Source organism: Trachurus japonicus, chromosome 23, assembly GCF_045865225.1.
Source record: "Trachurus japonicus isolate A0001 chromosome 23, Traja_1.0".
Classification (NCBI taxonomy): Eukaryota; Metazoa; Chordata; class Actinopteri; order Carangiformes; family Carangidae; genus Trachurus; species Trachurus japonicus.
Genome location: NC_140929.1, coordinates 17,512,235 through 17,528,386, shown reverse-complemented (window position 1 = coordinate 17,528,386; position 16,152 = coordinate 17,512,235). Strand labels below are relative to the sequence as shown.

General features: G+C 44.7%; 5 non-coding genes across 5 annotated transcripts; 4 read left to right on the top strand and 1 right to left on the bottom strand.

Moving 5' to 3' along the window:
• Window positions 1-8,911: 8,911 nt before the first annotated feature.
• Window positions 8,912-8,983, top strand: trnaq-cug (transfer RNA glutamine (anticodon CUG)). Its single transcript has one exon. It is a non-coding gene; the product is annotated as a tRNA-Gln (tRNA).
• Window positions 8,984-9,527: 544 nt separating this feature from the next.
• trnal-cag (transfer RNA leucine (anticodon CAG)) lies at window positions 9,528-9,610 on the top strand. The gene has a single exon. It is a non-coding gene; the product is annotated as a tRNA-Leu (tRNA).
• A 911-nt stretch (window positions 9,611-10,521) lies between these two features.
• On the bottom strand, window positions 10,522-10,594 carry trnam-cau (transfer RNA methionine (anticodon CAU)). The gene has a single exon. It is a non-coding gene; the product is annotated as a tRNA-Met (tRNA).
• A 2,082-nt stretch (window positions 10,595-12,676) lies between these two features.
• trnaq-cug (transfer RNA glutamine (anticodon CUG)) lies at window positions 12,677-12,748 on the top strand. Its single transcript has one exon. It is a non-coding gene; the product is annotated as a tRNA-Gln (tRNA).
• Window positions 12,749-12,961: 213 nt separating this feature from the next.
• On the top strand, window positions 12,962-13,044 carry trnal-uag (transfer RNA leucine (anticodon UAG)). Its single transcript has one exon. It is a non-coding gene; the product is annotated as a tRNA-Leu (tRNA).
• The last annotated feature ends 3,108 nt before the right edge of the window (window positions 13,045-16,152 follow it).

Here is a 16,152-nt window from a genome sequence, read left to right as displayed (position 1 = left end):
AGCGGTGGTAGTGGCTTTCTGTGTCCTGACCAGCCGGCTGAGTGCGGGATAATGAGCGCAGCCAGAGCGTCTTCGAGCGGGGGCACACCGGGGAACACAGTCTCCGTCTCGCGCTGCACACGCGAAGGCGGCTCACCGGCTTCGGGGGCAGTGGAGGGAGGGGGGGGGAGAGGGCAGGGGAAGCCCGACACACTCCGCTGCAGTCGTCATGACTTACGGGGAGTCGAGCTTGATAGAAGCGGCGCCAAACACCATCGAGCCATCGGAGAGGGAGAGTTCATCCTCCTCGTCTCGTAGCGGCGGCGAGTCTACAGCAGAGGCTGAGGCGGGTCTAAGCGGCGAAGCTTCATCAGGCGACGTGGAGGTGGTGTACACTGGAGCGGCATCCTCCTCCTGCCGTCGCTGCTCCAGCCCGGCGGTGGCGCGCTTCCTCCCGAGACACTCGAAGCAGAGAAGATGTGGGTCTGCCGGGGCAATGATGCCGTTAGGGCAGGCCAGCAGAGGCGTTGTTCCTGAAGCGGCGACTCCATCCTTGGAGCTAGTGTGACAGTGGGCACTCGCCGACGCTGAAAGTAAAAGGAATGAGGGCAGCTGGCGGTGCATCTGCTTATATAAAGGGCGGGAAAGGTAGGCACGCCATACTGGCCGGCTACGTACATGCAAATTTCAGTGGGCCATCGCGCGTACGCGATTGGAGGAGAGATATACCCATAGAGTCCAGTAGAGGGCGAAGCCTGTGTGAGATATAACATTTTGTTTTGAGTCCGTCCACCTCACACACCTTGTGCGCGTTGAAAGTACAGTAAATTATCGGCCCAAGACCGGAGTCAACAACATGTTGTTGTCAAGGTAACGTGTCGTGAGAGTGTGTAAGTGCTGTTCCATTCATATTTACAGCATCTGGACCCTCACAGACTCTCACACTGTCACTTAGAGCTGACGTCACTTTAGTCAGTGAGGGTTAAAGAAAGGTACTTTATTAGTCACATATACAGCTAGTACAGTGAAATTCTTCAGGGCTTGAGTCTTTAGGGGGCGGATTGGAATTGGGGGAGAGTCTCGCTTGTGTTTGATTGCACCACCTGTGTCTCCTTTCCTTGGGAATTTAACCTCAGTTTTTTCCATTGTCCTTTGTCGGTTCGTCTGCATCGATGCCCTGTGTTCATACCCAACATTCATCCCATGTTCCTCAGCGTTGCATCTGTTTTTCTTTCTGCGTGTTCTTTGTGTTTCCCTGTGAGTTTAATATATACATTTTTTTTTATCCACTCATGCTCACACACATGCAATGCATCCACAAACACAAACATAGGCCTACACACAGTGGTGTAGTGGGGATTTTTTTACTGGGTGGACGTCATTGAAATAAATATGTCTGGGATGACAAAATCGTGGCAAAATCGTACAATGTAAGCCCGCCTTAAGTGCTTCTTCTTTTTTTTTGACATTCCCTCTCTGCTCTTCCTCTTCTCTTTTCTTTTGGATCCATTGCCATCCTCCCTGCCAGTTCGGCTCTCTGCTGCTCCGCCCCAGTGTGCTCTGCTCGTCTTGATTATTCTAAAAAAAAACTTGATGACTGCCATTTTGACCACCTACAATATGGTTTATATATCATATCGTATTGTTTTCTCTGTGGGCGGTCCCAGTGCCAGACAGGCCAATCAGTTGCACCAATGTAGTGCACCGCCATAAATAAATATAGCCTTCTTTTTTTTTGGACAGGCCTAGGCCACCAGGATTGTCCCACCCCTCAAATTCTGCATTTCAGTCCAGTTCCTTCTAATCTGACCTTCCATTTTTGCATGTAAACACACAGCTGCAGATTTATGAAAGTAAAGCTGTACTATCTCTAATGGCTGTGCATTGCCAAGAGGTATGATAATGTTGGTTGCCAGACTAGTGGATTTGATTGGTCTCTCAACCGTATATTTTCACTGGTGAAGTTGCCCCTGATTGTTCACCAGTGATTTGGCAGTGATTTACTCTTAGAACCACTTCAAACCCTGTTTAAAGGAAATTGCAACTCTATTACCATTGCAAGGACAAATGGAAAAGAGACCAGAGGAAAAATTAACATAAGGTGCAGTATACTCTACAGGTCTAGGTGTTCAGTTGGGTTGAGACTGTGACTGTGAAGGCCATGGTGAATACAGTAGCGTGTTCACAATAGATTCTATCAGCATAGTCTTATCAGTGTGCAGTGGTCGTTCTTCTCAATCTATTACACGGTATACAAAGTAGAGCCGTACTGGTTTCTTTCAAAAGTAAAAGTTAAACCAATGCCGAGGAATGTCACATAGAAAGTGACAGTAGGTGTGTGAAAGTGACAAGAGAAACTACTGTAATGAGACGGACTGAGGAAGAGGAAGAGAGGGGAAAACAGAGATGGACTTGTCAGCTGTGTTGCCCTGGCAACTGCAGCCAGGAAACAGTGGGAGTGTTTTATTGTCATGTTTCTTTCTCTTGTATTTTATTTTTTTTGTGGTTTTCCTGGCACGGGTTGAGTGGATGATCCAGGATGTGACATCAGGTCCTCACTGTCTAATGTGTGTGTGTGCAAACAATCTGCCAGGTGGCTTACAAGCAGCGCTCGTTATCTGAAACACAGAACAAAGCAGCTGGAGCCTTGACATTTAAAGGAGGCGGGTTTCTGGCACGTGGATGATAACCATCTGTAGCGTGCAGGTTACGACAGGCAGAAAACATGTGTTGGACACCTGGCTCTGACTTCTATTGTTGCTATTGATTTAAATTTTCCTTAAAACTCAATTTTTATCTGAGAGCTTTTCCCTTTTTTAATTTAACTTTATTTAATAGTATTTGTTGTCATTTTATTGATTCTCACTTCGTTGTACAGCTTTTTGTAACATGTTTTGAAAGGTGCTATATAAATAAAGTTTGTTATTATTATTGTCTAACTCTTTACAAAAGTGCATCTAAGTGCATCATATTATATAGAGACAGAGAGGAAAATTTAATGTCTTAAATAAAAAACAAAACATACAAGAATATGGGATATAATAAACATTAAATAGTGGTTAAAAAAATCTAAGATTAAATTAATTAAGGAACATAAAATTATAAAGATGGGTATCAATCAAATACTTGAAGGTAGAGCCTGTAGGATTTTCCTGAAAAAAAAAAAGACTTGTTGGCTGACTGCGCCAGCTCCTCGACAGCTTGGCTCAGGTGGCTTGGTGGCACAGCTAGCCCGGCAGTGGCTCAGCCCGGGTGGAGCCCCGAACTGCCCACGGCTCGGTGACTTGGCCCAGGTGGCTTGGTGGCTTGGCTGGTCTTGTCTAGCCCCGCAGCAGCTCGGCAGCTCGACAGCAGAAGGAACAGGACTGGGTTGTAGAGTTTAGTTTTCTGCAGATGAATCTTTGCTTGTGATGGCTTGGGGAGACTGTAGCATTATATGCTTCATATGATGAGAAGTGTGCAATGTGCACTGGCTATTCACCAGCTATTTCCTCAAATTGATGTTGAAACCCGGTGAGACTTCCTTCTTATAAAATAGACCATGCCTTTTTTGTGCAGCAGGTTATTATGAACACAGGAGGTTGATGTCTGATTCCCATATAAAAGTAGTAGCTTATATTGCAGCCATGGCAACAAAGACTGACTAATGTAGATAAGACACTTTCCCTATGTTAACCCAAACCACCATATTTTCCTAACCAAGTCATGACTATTGTTATAGTAATCATGGCAACTAAAATGGGGATTAATCGCTCAGGCAAAAAATCGCTGGGGCTCCGAGCGACAGAGCGATTTTTCATTGTGTCGCTCGAGATGAGAAATCTATGCGTAACTATGACAACTACTGAAATCATGGAAACGTAATACAACTCCACTGGTCCGGCAGAGCAAAGCTGGCTAGACGTTGTACGGCGCTTGTGGGACTTCCACAACAGGTAAACGGCGGCAGTAGGTATGTCAGCCATGCTGGACCAATCCACCTTTTTACGAATGTCAAAAACATAAGCCGGGGGGGTGGGGCGGTGCGTGGCGCAGTGGGTAAAGCGACCGCCCCATGTTGAGGCCACAGTCCTCACCGCAGGCGGCCCCGGTTCGAATCCCGTGTCGGGCAGCCCCTTCCTGCATGTCATTCCCCCTCTCTCTGCCTCCCCCTTTCCTGTCTATCTCTACTGTGTTCTATCGAATAAAGGCAAAAAGCCAAAAAATAAACTTAAAAAAAAAAAGATCGTAAGCCAGTTTTGCTCTTCCGGTAAATGCATGGATTTTTTTCATCACACCAGCTTTTAACAATGGGTATCAGACATCTGTGTTAAAAGCCAGCGTTAATAGATACATGCGTTTACCGCAACTATGACAACGACTGAAAACCATTGAAACGTAACATACGATTTCACCAAAACCGGCTTCCGGTTTTGACCATAGATCACGTTCAGAAACTTGTGGATACAAATGGGAAGAAAAGAGCGACTCCAAACAAGGTGAAATTCACTGGAATCGCTTGAATGACGTCATCAGAGCGATCTGTTGAATTGTGCCAAACTGAGCGACTGCAGCTGAGTGACAGAGCAATTTTTTTGGAGCGACACAAGCGACAGCGACAAAAATAAAAGGTCCGGTGTGAACACACCTTAAGACTAAATTAAATTTTAAATCTGTATTCTTTTTTTTAACCTGTTCACGCAGGCCCCCTAGTGGTTGGGACGCCGGCGTCCCAAATCAATAACACATGAACGGCGTCCTTAATATAACGAAAAGTAGGCATGCTGTAATGAAAACTTCACCACAGACCTTTTAAGGACACTTTCGGCAACATGTAGGAAAAAAAATGAAGTTTCTAGGTGCTACGGTTTTTTCACAGTCACTGAAAATGTCTCAAACAATATCAGACTACGGCAGCCCACAAGCGACGTCACGTCAACAACGAAGGTGATTTAAACATATATGTACCATCTGTACACCTCTTCTTTCACCACCAAAAAATCGTATACTGTCATATAAACAAAAGCAAAGCACAAAAATGCAGTTTTTACCCCATTAAAGTTGTAAACAAGCCTGCTCACTCAACACAAACAAACCCGGAAGTCATTTTCGAGTGCCGAAAAAGACGGACATTTGTGAATCATAGACCCACTAAAACACTGAATAAAATTACAAGCTTACCCTTTTTTAAAAGCTGAACATGTGCTCGAAAATAATCCATTGATCGATTTTATCCATCGTGACCAGATAATCCACAGCGTGTTACGTACCTCCGCAGTTCTATTACTACTCGCATTCTCCGTCAGACTGCGCACCAGCTTTGCGCAGCTGGCATCGCCTGTCAATCAAAGTCACGGGGGTGAAAACGTTTTGGTCCAATAGCAGAGACCCTAAGGTGTGACCTGATATATAATGATCCCTGATTGGGCAAAGCTTAAGCCTGCACCCAGCTGGTTCCTGTGGTTCCCTCTCCCCCTAGTGTCAACAAGTAAGCAATACAAGTCTCCACAAAAAGTGAGTTTTTACTGCCCCAAGTTTAATTAAAATAATAATAAAAGACAAATGAACTATTTCAAATGTCCTTGTTAATTTAAGCCATCACTGATGGTTGTGGGATGTTTACTTCTGGAGTTATAAAGGAAAATAACAATATAATGCAGGCGAAAATAGGTAAATTCATGTTTGGATGGGTTTTGGACACTAAATATTCATCCCCATAAATTAAATTTTCAAATGGCATTTTACTTATGTAACTGGTGTTCCTAAAAGCCATCAAGTATGTGATTGGCCCCAATAGGTTATCTGTTGGAAAAAAAAAAATCTCACTAAAATCTTGCAGTGTGCATTTTAGCCAAATTGGACAATTTTGGACAGGTTTTGCACACTGTACATCGCCAAGGGACACTGTTTGGAAAAACTCTATAGTGCCTCAGTAGTTTTACATATCAACCTAAAATTTGGTACACATGTGGACAGGGAGTGTGTGAACCATATATGAAAAATTCAACCTGTTTTATAATTAGGATTTTGATATATCACCTTTTCACCAAAAATTTCAAACTCATTCAGAAGCCCATTTTTTTATGGAATGACTCAATTCAATATTTTATACATATAGATGTAAAGGGACAAAGGTTGTCTTTCATTTAAGCCATAAACCATAGTTGTGGGATTAGTACTTCTGTGGTTATAAAGCTTTAATTGCAGTGATACAAAAACAGGCGGAAATTGCCAAAAATGGCCTCTGCATGAAGAGGTTAACCAGCTCCTGTCTAGCTACTAAAGCTGTAAAACTTTGTCTGCTGCATTAACATTGTGTAGAGTGTTCTTTTTCTCTTTCTTTTTAAATTTTTAAAAATGTATTATTATTATTTATTTTTTTTGCTGGGTCAGCTTCCAGAAGAGGCTGGTAAAAGGCTGATGAAAGGATTGAGACTGAACAAAAACATTATACTTGTTGTTAAATTTTAAAAAAAACTGACATGAAAATGCTGAAATTTTTTTTAGGTCGTAATTCTGTGAATACTCAGAATACTCACATTACCCATGGCCATTATTAGTTTTTAGACAAAACAAACAAAATAATAATTGCATCAATCTGGTTTTACCACAGTATCACTTTTCAACAGACTAGAAAAAATGTCCATTCAATATAAAAATTCCCACTAGTTTCCAGTGGTGGAAAATCGAGTCCATGTCTTTTCTGTCTAGTACTCACTGTCCTGCCACACCTCAGCCCAACTGCACTGATTTCACAGTGCCGAGCTGCCAAAATGCAGGATATGAGGAAATGTTAGGTATTATCCTCTGACAGCCTTACGTAACTCCTGGGCGTGTGTCAAGGATAATCCTCTTAGGGAGGAGAAGAGCTGCCTTAATAGGAAACAAAACATAGTTTGTCTCCTCTGTCCCCCCGCTTTTAATAATCAAAATGGAGTTTGAGTGGAGGCCACAACACCAGAGTAATCCACGCTGAAGGACAAGCCTCAGCACTCTGTAATTATTTTTCTGTTCAAAATGACCAGACAGTGATAGGCACCAGATAAACAGATGCGTTTGGGTATTAAAATGCATTTGCAGGGGTGTCCAATGCCAGTCACAGAAAATCAAAAGGTCTAAGGGTTGTAGGAGGTGATGGAAATTAATTTATGTGCTGGAATATTAAATATAGACTGTAATATTAAACTGCATTGATTTTTCCATCTTCTCTTTGAACAAGCTCATAAAAGTGTCTTTAAGTCAGGTCTGTGCTCGCATCATAAATTACAGTTAATAAGGATGACTGTAAAGGCCTACTTATAAGAGACAAAGACATGTGGATGTTTAAGGATGAACACAACTGTGAACCCGTCTCCTTACCCATCTCTCCTGTCATATGAGAAGAAACTGAAACTGAGTGTGGGAGTGATTCAGTTCAGTTCAGCAATAAATATAAAATGTAAATAGGTACTTGTTTTAATAGAAGCTGAAGTGAGAGACAGCCATTTAAATGCTCGTATACATTCAGAAATGTGAAAAATCCCTCCAGTTATTAGGCCAAAGTGATGAATACACCTGCTTCAGTGTAACTCAGCGCTCTGCTGCTCTCTGGTGGTGTCAGGATGAATCTTTCTTTTTGTCACCTGGGGAGTTTTCATTCAACAATACTGCAGTACATCCAGAACAGCACTGCCAGGATCCTGATGAGGGTGCGCACTATTAGGACTGCCAACGTGTTAACGGTTGTGCATAATTACTTTATTACTTTATTAACTGTCTGTCTGTATGTCTGTCCATCCATCCAAATCTTGTTCTTTTGGCTGCTACTGTGTATCTTTGTACAAAGCAGCACCAAAAAACAAGGTATCCATGTAAACTAAAAACAGTAGGATTTAGACATTAAAAAAAAAATTATAGTATGATATCATTTTTTAAACTAATGATACATTTCCAAATGCAATCAAATATTTCTCAGGTATTTTCAATACTTTACAGTAATTTTGAATGAAAGACACTAAGGATTTGAGTCTTGTCTGGGAATTCAGAAAAAAACAAAGAAAAAATGGCAAAAAGCTACCTTCCGATTGGCTGATCCTCTGTTATTGATATTCAAACAAGCGTCCCACGTGGCAGGCAAGAATTCTACCACTGAACCACCAATGCTTATGTGGCCCTCATTCCTACCACTTTGCCGTCACAACCCACAGACACCTCATGGACTGGCTTTTACGGGCTCATGTCCGTTTCTTCCAAAGAGATATCGCTCAGCTGGGAAGGGATGTTGCTTTTGTTTCTTCCAGGATGTCTTGCAGGCTACAAGGTACGCGTCCCAGCCAGGCATTTAAACATAGATGTCATACCAAAGCAAACAAATCTCCTGACTGCCAAAGCAACACGCTGTCTCAGGTGATTCCAACAACTCCTAACGCCTGTCCAAGCTACAATCAGGAGTGCAAACAAACCCTGTGTGTAGTCAGCGGGAGCTGTTTTTCATGTATACTTGATGTGTGGGAATGACAGTACAGATTATTGACATTTTAGGCAAGCAGGAACAAGGAAAAAGTCTGTAATTGTGATTGTGCTGCTCTTTGTGACATTCTTACATTACCACTGTGTCATTGCCGCAGAACAGGCCAAACCTCTGAAAGATAATTTGCTATCAAATAGCAAGAAAAACACAACAACGAAAACTTGCCCTTACTTTGGAAAGGATGTTGCTTTTCTTCCTTCTGGGAAGTCTTTCAGGCTCCGAGGTACGCCTCCCAGGCATTTAAACGTGGATGTGATAGCAAAGCCAGAGACGGGGTGGAGAAATCAGGCAGGAAAAAACAGTGGAAGGAAGGGCAGGCGCATTTCTGTCTGTCCTGTGTGTAAATACAAATGTGATGGATCCAAGCATGTTAAGTGCTTAAATGTAGCCTTTACATCTGGTTGGACCACGCTGTCCATCAGCAGACAACAGCAGTGGGCCAGTGGTTCCATGGTGTAATGGTTAGCACTCTGGACTCTGAATCCAGCGATCCGAGTTCAAATCTCGGTGGGACCTGACTGTTTGGAAAACATTACGAAGGCTGCCTCTTCTCTGCCGTTGCAATACAGCCCCCTTTCGTCAGCACCTGGAAACTACCCGTTGACACCGCCCTGCTTTTCTTCATGTTAAAGGGATAGTTCAACATTTTGGCAAATTGGCTCATTGCCATAATCGCTATACTTACAGAGTCTGCTTGCTGAAAAACTGTCCCTGAACGCAACGCGCATCAGCGGTTTTGCATGAATTTACCTCTAAAACAGCTCCGTCTCATAACGTTCCGTTGTTATCTCATAGCGTGGTGATTGTGCAGCTCACAACTTGTCCACGACAGCCTTTTGGAGTTGTTAGGTTGTGTATTTGATGAGTTTGATGAGGAAAACCAAGAAATTCCCTTAGCCTCCGTAGCATAGCCCTGAGCAGCTCGCCGCTCCGCTCCTCCGTTCTAAAAATAGCTTACACCGACAATTAAAGGTAACGAACCTACTGCTATGACTATAGCGATTATGGCAATGGGCCAATTTGCCAAAATGTTGAACTATCCCTTTAAGTCAGTCAGTCAGTCAGGATGGCCGAGCGGTCTAAGGCGCTGCGTTCAGGTCGCAGTCTCCCCTGGAGGCGTGGGTTCGAATCCCACTTCTGACAGCCTTTCCTTTTCCCACATCTTGATCCCTGTGAGGTGCTGTGCTTTTCATGTGCGTGAGTGACGGTACACAATCAGGTTATCATAAGAAGGACATCCCAAACAAATTAAATGTCAAGTTGTCGTGACAAAGACAACTTCTGGTCATGTCACTTTGATTAATGTCAAGTTGTCATAATCAAGACAACCCAGAGTTGTCAAGTTGTTATTACAAAAACCGAATGACATTAAATGACAACAGTCATAAATGATTATGACATTGACATAATGTTTATTACACATTCATGACTGTGTTATGACACTGTTAGGACCCGGGAGGCGGGAGGCCCGCCTGCCATGCGGGCCTCCCGCATGGCAGGCGAGAATTCTACCACTGAACCACCAATGCTTACGTGGCCCCCAGTCCTACCACTTTGCTGCCACGACCCACAGACACCTCATGAACCAGCTTTTACGGGCTCCGTTTCTTCCAAACAGATATCGCTCAGCTGGGAAAGGATGTTGCTTTTGTTTCTTCCAGGATGTCTTGCAGGCTATGAGGTATGCGTCCCAGCCAGGCATTTAAACATGGATGTCGTACCAGATCAAACAAATCTCCTGCCTGCCAAAGCAACGCACTGTCCTGACGAACTGTCAAGGACCTGACATTAACTGGCCACAACCGCTTGAATAGCAAAGCCGACTTAGAGAAATAATAGGAAATCAAGATGGTCCGATGACTGTCGTTTACACATGGTCTCAGGTGATTCCAACAATTCTTACCGCCTGTAAAGCTATAATAAGGAGTGCAAACAAACCCGCAGAAAACAGTGGGCTTTTTCACGACCCTACACTTGGATAACCAGGAACAGGATGACTGAGAATCTCTCAGAGCCAGCCATTAAGTGCAAACCGCGAGACAAAAGGATCACACTGCCCCGTGTGAGGCTCGAACTCACGACCTTCAGATTATGAGACTGACGCTCTGCCTACTGCGCCAACGAGGCCCATATGGCAATTTGGGAGGATGAGTAAAATCAAGACAAACTCTCAATGTGACCCACGCGCAAAACATGGGCCACTCCTCAGTCAAGAGGGGGGCTGCCGCAGCTCTGGACATAAGCCCACCTATCGTGTTACTGGAGGGCTGTCATGTCACGCACCACTGACAGTGAATGGCAGAGTGAGGATTTTAATCTAGAGCCAGGGCAAACTAATCACTCAGTATCCAGGGTTTCCAGCAGACCTTATTTGGCCAGGCGCCCCACTCGGCCTGAAATCTGTAGCGGCCAGGCTAGAATATCCGAAAAAAAAAAGAAAAAAAAAAAATCTAATTTCACATGAATTCCCTGTGGTTTGAAATTATTTCTGTGAGATCGTCTCCGTAATTACCGCTAACACATACTGTTACGAGGTCCCGACCCGATCAAAGACAGAGACATCTACTTTCTGCCCTGGGACGTAAAACACCTGTAAGCAACTGCAGTGTGCACAGCTCGCTCGCTCCCGCGGAACGTGTGCCGCTCGCTCACTGCTGCTGATTGAAGGTTGTCACAAGAACCGATAAGAACCTTTTTTTATTGGTACTGTTACACAGAGCACGCGTGGGGTCTCGGTGGCTACAGTCGAGCTCATGGTCCGTTTATGTGAACGCAGCCGAACCTTGAGCTGCTCCAACTGCTCGGTGTGCGCCACAGCGGTGGTGCGCGTTTAGAACATAATAGGAGCAGAGAAAAAACAAACGTGTGTAAACACAAAACAGAGCTGAAAAATGAAACAATGAGTCAGTTTTGCACTAGTCTGTGGAAACAGCCTAAAAGTGAATGAATGTGAACAACAGTTCTATCATTGAACTACTGGAAGATAACCTTTGTAAACCACATCAAACATCTGTACAAAACCTGCTTTTTCCATATCAAGAACATTTCTAAACTCCGCCCATTCCTCACCTTCTCTGATGCAGAAAAACTCGTCCACGCCCTGATCTCCTCCAGGCTTGATTACTGTAACAGCCTGCTCATCGGTATACGCAACAAACACCTTCAGAAACTTCAATTCATTCAAAACTGTGCTGCCCAAACTCTGATGAAAACCCGCAAATACGACCACATCACCCCCATTCTTCAGAACCTACACTGGCTTCCCATAACCTCAAGAATCCAATACAAAATTGCCCTCATCACCCACCTTTGCATCTACAGCAACGCCCCGCAATACCTCAAAGACCTCCTCACCCCTCACTCATCCACCCGTAACCTCCGGTCCCAAAGTACCAACCTCCTCCATCAGCCCCGCACACGACTCCGCACCATGGGAGACCGAGCCTTCTGCTCCACTGCCCCCCACACCTGGAACTCCCTCCCTGAACACCTACGACAACCCCAGTCTGTCGATGCCTTTAAAAAAGGGCTTAAAACTTTTCTATTCAGACAGGCTTTCCTAGGTCGTTCCTAGATGTTTTTATTCTCTTTCTGCACTTTCATCTCCTCCTTTTGCTGTTCTTTCTACTGCTGATTTTAATCGTGTCTGATTTTTCTCTCAGTCTTTTGTTTATTTTTGTTTTTGGTTTCTGTAGCACTTTGAGATTACTTTATGAAAAGTGCTTTACAAATAAAATGTATTATTATTATTATTATTATTATTATAAAAGTAATGACTACATGACTTTCTGTTTGTATTGAGGCATATTTACCATTTTTTAGTGTTACCATTTTACCATTACCACAGTGTCATTGCCGCAGAACAGGCCAAACATCTGAAAGATAATTTGCTATCAAACAGCAGGATGATCCGGTAAGAAAAACACAACAACAAAAACTTGCTCTTACCTTGGAAAGGATGTTGCTTTTCTTTCTTCTGGGACGTCTTGCAGGCTCCGAGGTACGCCTCCCAGGCATTTTAACGTGGATGTGATACCAAAGCCAGAGACGGGGTGGAGAAATCAGGCAGGCAGAGACAGTGGAAGGAAGGGCAGGCGCATTCCCGTGTGCAAATACAAATGTGACGGAACCACGCGTGTTACGTGCTTAAACGTAGCCTTTACTGGTTGGACCACGCTATCCATCAGCAGACAACAGCAGTGGGCCAGTGGTTCCATGGTGTAATGGTTAGCACTCTGGACTCTGAATCCAGCGATCCGAGTTCAAATCTCGGTGGAACCTGACTGTTTGGAAAACATTATGAGGGCTACCTCTTCTCTGCCATTGCAATTCAGCCCCCTTTCGTCAGCACCTGGAAATTACCCGTTGACGCCGCCCTGCTTTTCTTCATGTTAAATGAAAAGTTTAACGTTGCTTTTTGCTTTGTGACTGATTTGCAGGTGATGTCATTCCCTGCTTTGGCTTACACGTGACGGGCTCAGTCCTGCTTTCTCAGTCAGGATGGCCGAGTGGTCTAAAGCGCTGCGTTTAGGTCAGAATCTCCCCTGGAGGCGTGGGTTCGAATCCCACTTCTGACAGTCTGTGCTTTTCAACAAATCTCCTGCCTGCCAAAGCAACGCACTGGACTGACGAACTGTCAAGGACCTGACATTAACTGGCCACAACCGCTTGAATAGCAAAGCCGACTCAGAAGAATAATAGGAAATCAAGATGGTCCACCGACTGTCCAACAACTCTTAAAGCAGAACTATGCAGGATTTCGGCTGTAATTATTGTGGCTCAGAGACACTGTGATGGTTGAGTGACCTATTATGAGGTGAATGGGGTCTAGGCCAATGCGCTCACCCCCCCCACTGGCTGAAAACCGCACTTGCAAGATCAGTCCTCCGTCTCGGTGTTACAAATCTCGTCAATGGATAGAACTATCGCGAGAAACTGCCTTACGGCAGTACGAGATAAGAACACAGATGACGTCATGCATGTCACGAATCGTGATTGGTTTGAGTTGGTAAAGTCAGAGGAAACCATGGAAACACGGAATGTTTGTAGCCTACTGATGAAGTTCGACTTGTGGCTACACGGAGCTAATCCCAACACAGGCACTCACACCATGGATCTTTTATAAGATAATGTAATACATCATGACACACACACACACACACACCTTCGCGTTTTAGAACCTTTATTCCTGTGTGTGTATCTTTGGGTCTGTGTGTGGCCGTGTTAGCGTTAGCTCCGTGTTAGCATTAGCTCTGTGTTAGCAGGGCTTAGCAAACACCGCTCTCTGCCTTCAGCAGCTTCCAATGTAAACACAAGCACATGTAGGGGGTGGAGGAGGTGGTGGCGGAGTTTTTTTTTTTTTTTACGACAGTGACATGTGCCTCCCAGAACTGTGGGGGAGCTCCGGAGAGGGAAAAAAAGAGAAACCAGCGAAGGAGCGAGCTATTTCCGCCCGACTTGCATAGTTCTGCTTTAACGCCTGTCCAAGCTACAATCAGGAGTGCAAACAAACCTGCAGAAAACAGTGGGATTTTCACGACACTACACTTGGATAACCAGGAACAGGATGACTGAGAATCTCTCAGAGCCAGCCATTAGGTGCAAACGGCGAGACAAAAGGTTCACACTGCCCTGTGTGAGACTCGGACTCACGACCTTCAAATTATGAGACTGACGCGCTGCCTACTGCGCCAACGAGGCCCACATGGCAGACAGGGAGGACAAGTAAAATCAAGAGGAACTCTCAATGTGACCCACGCGCAAAACATGGGCCACCCCTCAGTCAAGAGTGGGGCTGCCGCAGCTCTGGACATAAGCTCACCTAGCCTGTGTGCTGTCATGTCACGCGCCACTGACGGTGAATGTCAGAGTGAGGATTTTTGTCCAGAGCTAGGGCAAACTAATCACTCACTATCAAGTTGTGACTGATACCCCTTTCCCACTGGTCAAAAAAACAGTTTACGGAAAACAGACGGACAGTCCACGGCGGGCGGCTGTGGCATGACACTGTGTTTCTTGCACCACGGATGAGAGCGTGGCGACTGGTTTATGCTCTGTCTGATCCCCCAGCACTGTTTGCAGCAGCCAAGAATTGAACCCAGGCCCCTCACGTGGCAGGCAAGAATTCTACCATTGATACACCAGTGATTACTGCCTCAGCTCTTTTCTTGGCCATCCAACAAGGGTCCTCTGAACGGGCCGTTCTACTCACTGTGTGATGGTAGCTGCGTTTTGAAAAGTCCACCCCCGCCATCACACACACCTTTCTGGTCAGTGAGAGAGGGAGGTTTTCTGCCCACTTTCTCTAAGTTTCTATGAGCGGACATTCACACCTATTTGACAGTGTGAATGGCAGCAGAACCTAGAAGAGAGGCAGGGTTTAAACTTACCCCTCCAGCTCCACACAGTTATTGAACACTTTTGGTCATCTGTTTTGCTGAACACTTTGACAGCTAGGGAGGATACCATTTGAGGAATGCAAGGACTGTGTGTAGTCAGTGGGAACTGTTTTTCATGTATGCTTGATGTGTGGGAATGGCAGTACAGATTATTGACATTTTAGGCAAGCAGGAACAAGGAAAAAGACTGTAATTGTGATTGTGCTGCTCTTTGTGGCATTCTTACATTACCACTGCGTCATTGCCGCAGAACAAGGCAAACATCTGAAAGATAATTTGCTATCCAACAGCGGATGATCTGCTAAGAAAAACACAACAACAAAAACTTGGCCTTACCTTGAAAGGATGTTGCTTTTCTTCCTTCTGGGGGCGAGCTTGTTGCAGGAATGCAGAGATACTTGCGGGCAAGCTTGGCAAGATGTGCAAAGTTCACTTGGTGTGCTTTCCACCAAGTAAGTGGATCTTCCTCTTTGTCTATGCAAGGTGTTAGCAGGTAGTCGTTAAACTCTGCTTCCACAACATCTTTGAGAGGTGGAGAGGAATCACCCTTTTCTGCAGCTCTGCTCCATTTTTCTTTGAAGAAACTGCCTAAGGACTTCTTAGCTTCCTTTTCCTCAGGTGAGGCACTGGTGGCAGCCGCTTTGGGTTGGCAGTGACTTGGGACTTCTTGTCTGCACTGACGAAATCCATCTTGAATCTGGGGTCCAAACAACTTGCTATATCCAGCAGCTCCTGAGTAGCTTTATCCTCGTATTTCTCGTTGAGGTAGTTCATTATCTTACCCTTCACCTCCTTTGTTAGCTGTGTCTTCCTCCTGCACAACCAGGACTGAGTTGTTTAAGAGGTGAAGAACAGGCTTCACAAAGGAAACGCTGACATAGTCTTCTCCCGAAAGTGCATCAGTAAAGTCCAGCAAGGGGCCCAGTGACCTGCTGACATCTATTTCTTGCCAGTGTGGAATTAAATGGCGCATCTTCCTGTCCACCAACAGGACCTGAGTTATGGCCTTCTGCTGCTCCAGTATTCTACTGATCATCATCTGTCTAGAGCCCCATCTTGTCTGGCATTCTGATATGAGGGAATGAGTTGTTGGATTGAGGTCCTTTTGGGCTTTCTCAAGAGCACTTCTGGCCTTCCAGCTGTGGGAGAAGTGACTGACTAGCTTTTTTCAGACACCCACAGTGCGAGCAATGCGTCCGTCATGTTTGACTGCATTTTCTAGTAAGTAATAAAAACAGTACACATTAATCATTTTACAAATTTTGTGTTACAACTTGTAAAACTATG